Source organism: Helianthus annuus, chromosome 12, assembly GCF_002127325.2.
Source record: "Helianthus annuus cultivar XRQ/B chromosome 12, HanXRQr2.0-SUNRISE, whole genome shotgun sequence".
NCBI classification, from domain to species: Eukaryota; Viridiplantae; Streptophyta; class Magnoliopsida; order Asterales; family Asteraceae; genus Helianthus; species Helianthus annuus.
Genome location: NC_035444.2, coordinates 151,907,695 through 151,920,323, shown reverse-complemented (window position 1 = coordinate 151,920,323; position 12,629 = coordinate 151,907,695). Strand labels below are relative to the sequence as shown.

General features: G+C 33.9%; 1 long non-coding RNA gene and 3 other non-coding genes across 4 annotated transcripts; 1 reads left to right on the top strand and 3 right to left on the bottom strand.

Moving 5' to 3' along the window:
• Window positions 1–539: 539 nt before the first annotated feature.
• On the bottom strand, window positions 540–699 carry LOC118485242. Its single transcript, XR_004875547.1, has one exon. It is a non-coding gene; the product is annotated as a U1 spliceosomal RNA (small nuclear RNA).
• Window positions 700–768: 69 nt separating this feature from the next.
• LOC110897022 lies at window positions 769–1,865 on the top strand. Its single transcript, XR_002568372.1, has 2 exons — window positions 769–831; window positions 1,306–1,865. It is a non-coding gene; the product is annotated as an uncharacterized LOC110897022 (long non-coding RNA).
• Window positions 1,494–1,653, bottom strand: LOC118485286. Its single transcript, XR_004875591.1, has one exon. It is a non-coding gene; the product is annotated as a U1 spliceosomal RNA (small nuclear RNA).
• Window positions 1,866–2,774: 909 nt separating the features above from the next.
• On the bottom strand, window positions 2,775–2,934 carry LOC118485275. Its single transcript, XR_004875580.1, has one exon. It is a non-coding gene; the product is annotated as a U1 spliceosomal RNA (small nuclear RNA).
• Window positions 2,935–12,629: the final 9,695 nt, after the last annotated feature.

Below are 12,629 nucleotides of genomic sequence, written 5' to 3'. Positions count from 1 at the left end.
TCGAATTGGTGCTCCAAGTGACTTGATTTTGGTTAATTGGAAATTTAAACACCCGAATTGAAGCGTCGTTTTACATCAATGGACTTATATCGTCGTTTTAATCAAAAGCCCTAAAAAATATGTTTGTAATTTGGAAAAAAGCTTAACTCTGTTAAGTTTTTTTAACGGCGGACCATTGTAGGAAAAATAGGTGAAAGGTGGGACTAGTGGAGGGAATATTCTGAGGTGGGATTATTAATGGCCAATAAGATCTAGGTAAGATTATTACAGGCCAATTTCCCAAGTTTAAATGATACTTGGGATGTATCTGAAATTTACAAAACAAAAGACAATTTCAACTCTTGAAAATTGCAAAGTACACACCTTTACCAAATCAAACCTAAAATAGATTTATTTGTGTTGAAAATAAACTAATAGCTAAAGTACTTTTTAACTACTTGTTTTTGAAAACATTGCCAGTTAGAAAAGGTCAAAAGTTAAAAACACCAACATTAAAAAAATCAAGCAAAACAAAAGAAATTCTAGACTTAAGAATTGGGAAGAGGCCGCGCGAACGCAGGCCTCCACTGCCACAAATTATGACGTAGGCTCGACCACTTGGGCCGACCTTAGGCGGGCACCCCTCCTAAGTGCAATGGAGGTCACCAACCTAGGCCATTGACATTCTTGATCGCCCATTGACCCCGTCCAGGTAAGTGAGTAACCCAAAGGCCTCTTCTCCCTTTTAAATAACACCACTTACCCTTGTTTTTTTTCGTCTCACCAATGTGGGATACCTCAAATTGCTACTTCTGCCTTTTCTTCAGTTTTCATAGCTTGTGAAAAACATTAGTAACTAACTACTCTTTCGATATATGTATAGTTTCTGTATTTTATGTTTTATGTTTTATGTTTTTGTAGTTATATGTTCTTATTCTAAGATGAAGTTTTGAGACTACTTTAGATCTGCCACCTTTAAAGTCAAGTAACCGTAAATCGTGTTTTCAATAATCTTATTTGGTCCAAATCTAACAACGATAACTGGAACATTAATGGAAAAACAAACAAAAACCAATCAAAGATCACGAGAAAGCATTGCTTTGACGAACAAGACATGTACAACTGGATTGAAAATGACATCAAAAAATATATGGCTTTGGTTTAACTGTGAAACCACTTGTGTTTTTTTATTGGTGTAAAATTTGTGGTTTCCCTATTAGCAACAGTTTCCTTGAAACAATTGTGCTTTTTATTTGATGTTTTAATTATGTGTCTAGTTGTATCAAACATGTTTGTCATTTTGTAATTGATTGTTTGTGACTGCAGTTCGGATAAAATATTCGAACACGGTATCCCTTCTTGACGATGAGAAAGTAAACCACTTGATTTGAAGCACCCTCATCAGATCATCCACCCAGCGTTGGCGACTTACTATTTACCACTCTCACATGGTCAAAAGTAGAAATATAACCAAATCACGCAAACCGAAAGAGGCTTTAGACTTAAGAATTGGGAAGAGGCCGCGCAAACACAGGCCTCCACTGCCACAAATTATGACATAGGCTCGACCACTTGGGCCGACCTTAGGCGGGCACCCCTCCTAAGTGCAATAGAGGTCACCAACCTAGGCCATGGACCTTCTTGATCGCCCATTGACCCAGTCCAGGTAAGTGAGTAACCCAAAGGCCTCTTCTCCTTTTTGTATCACACCACCTACCCTTGCTTCTTTCTATACACCGATGTGGGATACCCTCATATTTGCTATTTCTGTTCTTCTTCAGTTTTCACAACTTGTGAAACATTAGTTAAGTACCGGTTATCCTAATTATATCGAAAATGTATCGAAAATGACGTTATGAAATATACTGGTTATCCTGATTATGAAACGCTCGATTCAAATGTAGTTATTTCATGTTCATATCTTTTAACAACTATAACTTTTAGGAACTTGTTTGAAGTGGTAGTGTGGTATGGCATGTTCGTTTTAAGGTTATCTAGAAAGTCTTCTGTTTATGTTCAGACTGTATGTGAGAGGTGATAACTTTTATTTTAAGCTTCAAGAATCTACTTCATATAGTTTTTTAAGACCAAATACACTTTAATTAGCTACACTTGTCGTTTAGAGACGATCTATACAAATTTGAAGCGAAAGTAAGTCGTGTTTTGGTGGGAATAAACTGTTAATAATCCTGCACTTCCATTTAGCAAATGAATTACTACATAGATGCTCAACTGTTTTCATCCCCCATGATGAATTCGAACATTGTATCCCTTATTGACGATGAGAAAGGAAACAACCCGATTTGAAGCATGCTCGTCAGATCATCGACCCAATGTTGGCGAATGCGTAGCTCAACTTCGTTAAGCCCTATGAGTCTACTCTATGACAAGATGATTTCTAAACTAGATGGTCTAGTTGGTCAAACAACTTACTATTTACCAATCTCACATTTTCAAAATTTATTGTTTAACATGAAAATAAGGACATGGATAGAGATTGAGAAAAGGGTAAGTAGTCATTTGAAGTTAAAAGTTTAAATGATTTTTAGGATGTTTTAAAAGGAATGCATCTGAAATTTACCAAAACAAAAGACTATTTCAACTCTAAAAATAATAGTAAGTACACCTCTACCAATTCATTTCAAATCTAGAATAAAGCTATGAGTACTTTATGATGAAAATCAACTATAAGCTAAACTACTTAAATCTGTTTTGTGTTTGAAAACACTGGCAGATAGAAAGGGTCATAAAAGCAAATCAGGCAAACCAAAAGAGACTTTAAACTAAAAATTGGGAAGAGGCCGCGCGAACACAGGCCTCCACTACCACAAATTATGACGTAGGCTCGACCACTTGGGCCGACCTTAGGCGGGCACCCCTCCAAAGTGCAATGGAGGTCACCAACCTAGGCCATGGACCTTTTTAATCACCCATTTACCCCGTCCAGGTAAGTGAGTAACCCAAAAGCCTCTTCTCCTTTTTATATCACACCACTTACTCTTGCTTCTTTCTATCCACTGATGTGGGATACCCTCAAATTTGCTACTTCTGTTCCCTTCAGTTTTCACAACTTGTGAAACATAAGCCAATTACTCTCTTGAGATATATGCTTGTATTTCTTTATTATATAGTAATGTTTTTGTGATGACATATAGAATTCGTTAATAATTATGGTTTACCAAATGCAAAGTAAACCATATTTTGTGTTTCAGTAATATTGTTTGGCTCAGCCTGAATTGCTCGCCTTTTCTTATCTAACAACGTAATTGTTAGATTGTTTTATTATCTTGATAATAAAACCCCTCTATTCAAATGTGGTTAGTTCATGTTCATTTCTTTAACAGCCATAACTACTCTAAACTTGTTTGAAGTGTTAGTCTGGTATGGCATCATGTTTGGACATGTTCTTTTACAGGTCTTCTGTTTATGAGTGATAACTCTTATTTGAAAAAAAGGCTTCAAAGAGTTCTTTGAAAAAGAGTAGAACCTTTTTGTAGACCAAATACACTTACTTTAAATAACTACACTTCTTGTTGATTAGAGACCAATGGTGAAGCAAAAGTAAGTCGTGTTTTGGTGTAATAAACTGTTAATAGTCCTGCACTTCCATTTAGCAAATGAACTGTTTGCATCCCGCCGCGTATGTTTAATCAAATTCTTTACTACTAACGAATGTGGATTTCGACAGTAATTAGTTGGGTATATATAGTATATGTATATTATGTAATAAGATTTTGTTAAAACCTCACAAACTAATCAATGATAAACTCTTATAATTAGTACCTCTAGAACCTTTTCTGCATCAGGTCCCTACTTAGATATCCGTAGTCCAATATCCTAGTAGAGTTGTCCTAATCAAAAGAAAACTAACACATCTACCATATTAATAATAATAATAATAATAATAATAATAATAATAATAATAAAAAGAATCAAAAAAAGGGATAAAACTAATGTTGAATATATCTGGCCCGTGAACTTTCTTCTTTCCTTAGGCACTTTAACAGAAGATCATTCAACTACAAGCTCTGTCATGTGATAGTTCTCCACTCCCCTGAATAGATCTTTGAATTGTACTACTATAAGTGATTATAAATTGCAAAAGTTAATCAGAGAGTCACTAATAAACACCAATTCTAGTGATTGGAGAACATATTTAGTATTAGGGTTGCAAAATTAAAAAAAGGTATTACAGATCCAGAAAAAAATGTACCACAAGGTAAAATGATAAGAACCAAATTGGATGGATCCAAACTGATCCTCTCAATCAAATGCACAATTATCTCCCTGCATAGTTTAAGATATTATCCCATGATTTCAGCAGCCATGATTTCAGCAACTATTTCAAAGGCTAAAATAAGGGGAAACTTCCAGCAATCCTCAAGAATAAATAGGCCTTTAGTCATCTATTTTCTTTGTCCAGTTTTATTCATTATCATGTCTTGTGTTTGGAGATTTGCCTATCTCGAATCAGGCTAACTATCCCTTGTTTTCCCTATTTTTATTAATCAAATTTTCCAGATTCTATCATTTGGTTCCATTGCCGGGAACGAGATGGTGCAAACCCGGAATAACTCAACGACAACAGTAACCCACCCGACCAAATTGTTGTTCAGTTGGCTGCCATAGCCGCAAAATTGGGGTCAATTGACACACTGAAAGAGGATATAGCAGCCCAGAGGCAGGAGATTGCAGCTCTAAAGGCAAGAGACCATTCCCGAGGAAGCAAGAGTGATGAAGGGGAAAGTTCCTGGAGGAGTCGACAACCATATAGGCCCTATAACAAACTCGAATTCCCGACTTTTAGCGGAGGAGATCCTCGTGGATGGTTGCTGAAAGCCGAAAAATACTTCAGGTATTATCATATACCTGATGAGGAGAAGGTTGAAGTGGCCTCAATGCACCTAGAGGGTGATGCCTTGGATCTTTACTCTTGGCTCTCTAACGACCAACCCATCACTTTTTGGGAAGAATTGACCCACGCGTTTACCAAAAATTTTGGGCCAGCCGAGTTCCAAAACCCGGATGAATTTCTGTGTAACATCAAACAAACTGGTTCAGTTCAAGAATACCGGCAGGAATTCGCTAAGAGATCCTCTCGGGTCTCAAATTGGCCTGATCATTGTCTCTTAGGGGTATTTTTGAACGGACTTAGAGACGAGTTGAAAACCGACGTTCGAATCCACAAACCCTGTACAGTTTATAGTGCTATGAGTTTAGCATTAGAATTCGAATCAAAGGCAGATTACAACCGGTTCGGGAAGAATTCAAAACCCACTGTCTCCGCCGAAACCTCTTCATCAGCCGTGGCTTCTTTAACCACCAACATCCCTCTTCGCATTTCTGATGAGGAGAAACAGTCCCGATTCGCAAAAGGGTTGTGCTTTCGATGTGGGGAGAAATTTGGTCCATGACATCGTTGTAAATCGGGATCTTTCAAAGTTTTAGAGATCGCTGATATAGGAGATGAAACAGAAGCAATAAATGAGCAGAATAACTCAGATGAAATGGCTGAGATCAGCCTTCACGCTCTCTTTGGTCGATCTACACCAACTACAATGAAGCTACAAGGAGTTATAGGTACAACTGAGGTGCTAGTGTTGATTGACAGTGGTTCGACCCATAATTTTATTTTGGATAAGCTGGTAAATAGCCTACAAATCAGCTCCCAACTTATCACACCCTTCGGTGTCCAAATAGGAGATGGAAATATCATCTGATGCAACCAGATGTGCAAGGATGTCCCATTGAAATTGGCAGACCTCCTCATCACACAAGACTTCTATCCATTTACCCTAGGAGGTGTTGATATAGTACTAGGCATTCAATGGTTGGCTACCCTAAATACGGTTCAAGCAAATTGGGCTAAAAATGTTATGATTTTCACTGTCAATGGTCAAGAACATAAACTGCAAGGACTGCAACCGGAAACGCACAACTCCGCTACTTGCCACCACCTCACTATTGAACCGTTTGAGGCACAACCGATGATTGGTACAAATTTGTTTAATCGACTTGAGGACAAGTCGTTTTACCAGGCGGGAAGTAATGATAAGAACCAAATTGGATGGATCCAAACTGATCCTCTCAATCAAATGCACAATTATCTCCCTGCATAGTTTAAGATATTATCCCATGATTTCAGCAGCCATGATTTTAGCAACTATTTCAAAGGCTAAAATAAGGGGAAACTTCAGCAATCCTCAACAATAAATAGGCCTTTAGTCATCTATTTTCTTTGTCCAGTTTTTATTCATTATCGTGTCTTGTGTTTGGAGATTTGCCTATCTCGAATCAGGCTAACTATCCCTTGTTTTCCCTATTTTTATTAATCAAATTTTCCAGTTTCTATCATAAAACAATTAAAAACATGATTGTAGATAATGCAAAAGACAGAATAAAACTTATTTGATCCATTCCCTTCTAGCTATTAGCATTTTAACCTGTCTGAAATAGGACATAACCCAAAACCTTAAGTATTTTGCACCTCTAAGGAAGGTTTTCTTAATAACTACCCTGTAGTATTTTGAATATGCTCATTACAGGTTCAATCGCATCTAAAATACGCTCCTCGACCACTTCATCAACATGTCTAAGAAATGATGAACCGTATGCTTCCTCTTATTACATATTAGCAAATGTTGACACCAAGTGCTCATATTACAAAATTAGAGATAAATTTTGGATATAAAATAACAAAGATCAAGCTCAAATTCTAACCAGAGTTGCAACAATTGCCTTTGTCGCATGGCGTAAATCCTCTTTGTGCGCGCGTCAACTGCAATTCCCACAGCCTCAACAAAGAAAGACATGGAGTCTTCAAATTATACCTTGAGTGCCATGTCATCAATCCCTTTGTCATTAAAACAACATTATCTCCAGCCTTTAGAAGCTTCTCAGTGAATTAAAATCGCCTTGTCTAAACAAACATATGCCCAAAGAATACGAAGACAAACATCGAAACGTCGAAAAAAATTAGAAGCTTCTCAGTGAATTAATCACTTGTACACTAAGGCATGATCTATTTGTACATTTTAATCCGTACGTCAATTGTGACCAAGACAAACATCGAAACGTCGGAAAAGTTAGAAGGTCGTCATGGTACCTTCAATGTTTATAATACATCATAGTTTATGAAAAGAATATGTAAAGGATTATAAGTTTGTTGTGCAGGGGGAAAAGTGTAACTAATTATCTATAATTTTGTTAAAACTCAAAAATTTAAGTGTAATAAGTTTAGAAGCTAAAAAATAAATAGTGTTAAAAAGACCAAATTACCCTCATTTAAGACGTCAACCTGTAAATAAAGGAGAAAAAACTTCTTATTTTTTCAGCATCTTAAAATACCCCTCGTACGTTATAATATTTATGACCAACACATTAATGGTGATGAAGTAGGAAACTATGGTGGCATTAATTAAACTTGAGTAACCCTTTAATATTTATTAGTATTCTACATCAAAATGTCTATCCTACCTTTATTAATTAAAAGTAGACAAAAATTATATCTTGATTCACAACCATTGATCAAAAAAATATACGGCCTAGATTAATTTATTTTTCTTCTTGCAAGAAGATTTTTCTCAAATGAACCTCCCCCTATATATCTTGATTCACAACCATTGATCAATAAATGCGCGTGTGATGTATTTTTTATCTACGTTTCCACATAAATTTTAGTTTAAAACGGCTCGTCACAACATGCGGTGATTCCCACAAGTTTTTTAATTCATTTACATATATTGTAAATTGTTTTATATATTCTTTTTAAAAAGTTTATATTTTAGGAGTCCGTATTTGCTATTTGCCTAGAATCCAAAGATTTTCGTAAAACGGCCCATTTGAAAGATTAGCAAAAATAATATTAAGAAAGTGCAAGTGCCGTATTTTCTTTTGGTCATCTACATATAGTTAACGATGGAGATTATATCAGTGGTCACAACTATGATCTAATTTATTACTTTTTTACCAAAAAAGGAAAATTTAATATGCTTGTGGGGTCTCTCTCATCCACTATGAATCACCTTGATATTAAAGTTGGACATGTGTCATCATTCCTACGCTTACATATGGAAGAAACTCATTTGGAAGAATCATGTAATTAATCAGTTTATATATATAGCTAAATTAAATTAAATTAAAGTATATAATAAAGTGTAAACTGTTCGACAGCAACTGTTTGACCCCAAGGGGACAGGGGTTTGTGTTCGGGAGGTTGGGGTTTGCAATTCAGAAAGGGTTGGCGGCGCAACTTGTTATCCGTCTACCTTCTGTTTTGATGTAACTTAACAAGTTTTCTGGTTATCGTATGATTTAAATAACAAATTTTAAATTAAAAAAAAAGTGTAAACTATAAAAGTATTGTGCTTTTTTTTCGGAAAGCCAAGTCATTATAAAGGTATTGTGGTTAGATTGTGAAAACCAAACGTACTGTAGGTTTGATGTTGTAATTTAATATAGTATAGTATATAATTTCATAGTAATATTCAAAAGGACATACATGTATAAAAACGAGTGGTTTTTAAAATATTTAATTACTAGGTTAAAACCCCGTGTATTACACGGGTTGAATAAATGTAATTTTATATATTAAATAATAAAAAGTTATATCTTTATGAACCCCGTATATTGTACGGGTTAAATAAATGTAATTTTATATATCAAATAATAAAAAAAGTTATATATTTAAAAACCATGTGTATTACACAGATGAAATAAATGTAATTTTGTATACTAAATACTAAAAACGTCATATCTTTAAAAAAACCAGTGTATAATCGTGTTAAATAAATCTACCAAATAATATTAAATTACATTCTTACAAACCCCGTATATTACACGTATTGAATATATCTAAAAAAATTATATCTTTAAAAACCATGTGTATTACATAGACTAAATAAATGTAATTTTGTATATTAAATACTAAAAACGCCGTATCTTTAAAAAACTCGTGTATAATCGGGTTGAAAAATCTACCAAATAATAAAAAAATTATATCCTTAAATCTAATTTTACATAGCAAATGATAAAAAGTTATATCTTTAAAAACTTCGTGTATTACACGGGTTATATAAATGTAACTTTGTATAGTAAATAATAAAAAAAATTTATATTTTTAAAAACCCTGCGTTTTACACGAGTTGAATAAATACAACTTTGTATACAAAATAAGAAAAAAAAATATATTTTCAATAAATTAGGATAACATTTAATATTAATTTATTATTTATATATTTAATATTAGATAAGTAGAAAGAGAGGTATTTGTTTTAAAAATATATTAAATTAACAATTTAGATTTGAGGATAATATTTTATTAAAGTATGATAAGATTTAATATTAATTTATTATTTATTAGTTAATATAAGATAAGTATAGATTTAAGGATACGTTAAATGAATGACACGTGTTTAAAAGTTGGTTTCTTTTATTATAGTAGATAGATGTTAGTTACATGTAGATGTTTATTGAACACAAGGAGGCAAATATAATTTGTAATTTAATGAAGTGGGAGATGTAAGATGCAGTAAAAGCTGCATAAAAATTGGATCACAAAAGCTTATAACTAAAAGAAATTAAAAAAATACAAAAACAAATTGATTTGATGAAAATGATGGGAGAAGGCACATATGTATATTTTAGTTTACTATTTGTGACAAAAAATGTTAAATTATCTGTCACTTAGATTAGTGTTAAATGTAATTATATGAGTTATATCATCTAACCAAGTGTTTCATTAAAAAATATCATTATCCTAAAACATGTTTAAAATCTATTATATATAATAAATAAAAAAAATTTGGGCTACGTGGCAGCTTCATATTGCATCTCAAGTTCTGTTTGGGCGGGAAAATGCTTCGGGTTTTTTATTAATGAATATCCGTATCATAATACCCGCACCAAATACAAAATGGATAGATATATAACGATGTTGTTTCTTTTCCTTTCTCACGCCGATCAAAACCCCTAATAGGCTAATTCTTTCTTCTTTTTGAATTGCTTTTCAATGATATCCCCAATTCGATTCAAGTATCAGAAATCAAATCTTCATATTTCATTTCAAAATAAGATATCCGTGTCAAGTTTTCACATCTGAATCCTTTGAGATACGAAGGGAAGGATTGATGGAACGAGCTAAATCGAAAGAAGGATGTGCAGGTGTGGTTTCGAAAGGAGTTCCGGTGTACGACGGAAGATACATACATACAGTGTGCTCAGAAATCTATTTTAGGTATTTTCTAAACACGTTCCTCCGATTCAACCTGTTGGTTGTGATGCTTCCAGACAGACTCATTGGATAATCACTTTCCTTTAAATTCCCTTTAGTGTTTGAAAGTTATAAGTTTCTAATTTTATTGAGATTTGTATGTATGTTTTTCAGAATAAATTGTTCATTCTTATGAACACAGTCTATTTAACATCAATTCTCATCATGTTCGTCAAATGAATTTGACATTAGCTGAAAATTTAGAGCCAATTTGTGAAAATTATTTAGATTTATATGCTTTTCAAATGGGTTTCTTCATTAGAACCGTTTAGTTAGGAAATTCTTAGTTCATTAGATTGTTGATTTTAGGTTTGTTTTGCTAAATTATCACTTATTTGTTTTTATTTGTAAAATTATGGTGTTTAATTATGAAATCCTGAGTAGATTAGAAAGTAAATTGCAGGTTAATTTTGCTAGATGGTCACTTATTAATTCAAATGTGTAAAATTATAGTACTTAATTGCAGTTATGCTAAGAATTCTGAAACACATATTACAAAAAGGTAATTGGAATAGGAATAGGAATGATATGAACTAAAGTGATCAAAAGAACAAGAACATGAGATTTGAGTCGGGGTGACATTCAAAGCCTTTCTGCATCTTTCTTGAATCTGTAATGGGTCAAATGGTTGAAAATGTTCTGAAGAAATTTGGTAGGATGACTGGAGTGGGTCAAACGAATTGAGAGCGATTACAAGTTGAGTGGCTCCATTCTAAGAAATTTTCATTTGCCCTTTTGGTCTCTTACCCAAGTGAGGCATTGATAAGAAAATGGGTCGAGATTGCCACCTCCAAATTTATGTCTAGAGAAATTACTTCTCAAAATAACGGTCTAGGTTATGCCATTGTTGACTTAAGTGAACTCACTTCAGAAACCTGCCTTAGTCGCTTTAAACTTAATCAAAAGGTTGCAAAACGGGTAGTAGGTAGGAAATGGTTGAAACGATTAAGTTTTAAATACATACCAGTTCAGGTTGTCATGAACACTTTTTTTATAAGATTATAACTATTTAATAAATCTGAATAAATTTAAGAAGTAATAACTTAGCCTTTAGATAAAGCTATTTAGGTGGCTTTAAGCGTTAGTGAAACTTTGGGTGTTTCCATTTTAGTTAAGTTTTAATTAGATTTTTACCTATTTGAGTCTAAAGGACATAAATAGGGAGCTTTCTTATGTTCTGTTTGGGTTACGAGCATGTAGAAATAGTATGATGCTTCTGTGTCTTATGGAGTAATAAATTTAGATGTTATATATTTCAGTTTGTTAGCTGCATGGAGTTTAAGGTAAGATTTTTTCTAAGTATAAGGAAATCTATGATTTTATAAATGCTATTGAGGTTCTTATGTTAGAATATGTTTTACACCAAGACCAAGAATAAAAAAAAGAAAAATAAAAAAGTCTTTAAGCTTACTACTTATAAGTGTAATTATGAAACATGATTTATAAGAAGTTGATGTTTGAATACAATAGATTATTTGCAACAGATTGAAGCTATAGTCCAAGATAACACTGCTCGAGGAACTATTTCCAATATTGAAGCTCTGAATGTTTGGATAGAAAACCAAGTTTTTCTTTTTTCGAACTTTTTATCATTCTACAAAAAAAAATATTTATAGCAATCGGATTTGAGTTCATGTATTACAATTGTAGCTTAGTCATCTGAAATCCTTTTGGCACTCAAGAACTTCTCAATGTCTCAAAGAAGATCGTGATTAAGACCGTGGGGTATGGTGGGGCTTGGGTTGAGGGCATGAGTTGACACGTGGAGTTCGACCCCCCCCCACTGGTGAGTGACGTGTCCGTGGGGTATGGCGGGGCTTGGGTTGGGGCGTGGCTTGGCAGTTTATTAAAAAAAAGCGAATAGGACATGGCCAACAAAGCGAATAGGAGCCTGCCACATAGGATCGCTAGCCCGCCCCACGCCCGGCTTCAAACTCTCGCCCCTTGGGCCACGCCCCAACCCAAGCCCCCGGGGTGGTGGCTTGGGCGTTTTCAGCTAACCCACGCCCCATACCCCATAGTCTAATGGTTGTGTGCTACATCACATGGTTATATTGGACTTGGTGTGAGATCATCTTTAGATCTCCGGAGTTTATAAGGGAATATTTAGAGATTTTTAATTATTTTAAATGTATGCGTATTATAATTTTAATTTCATTTTGTCATTAGTTTATGTAATATCTACCTTCTTGTAGTTCATGTGAATACAATGCCTTAAAATACATATCCGGTTTAATATAATTATTATTTAAAAGGTATGTCATATACTTTGTATGATTTTAAGTATGTATTAATCATAAAAATAATTAATATAAATAATTTTTTCGAGCCCGGGAAGCAATCCCGGGTGATAACCTAGTAAGTTTAATATTCAAAACCT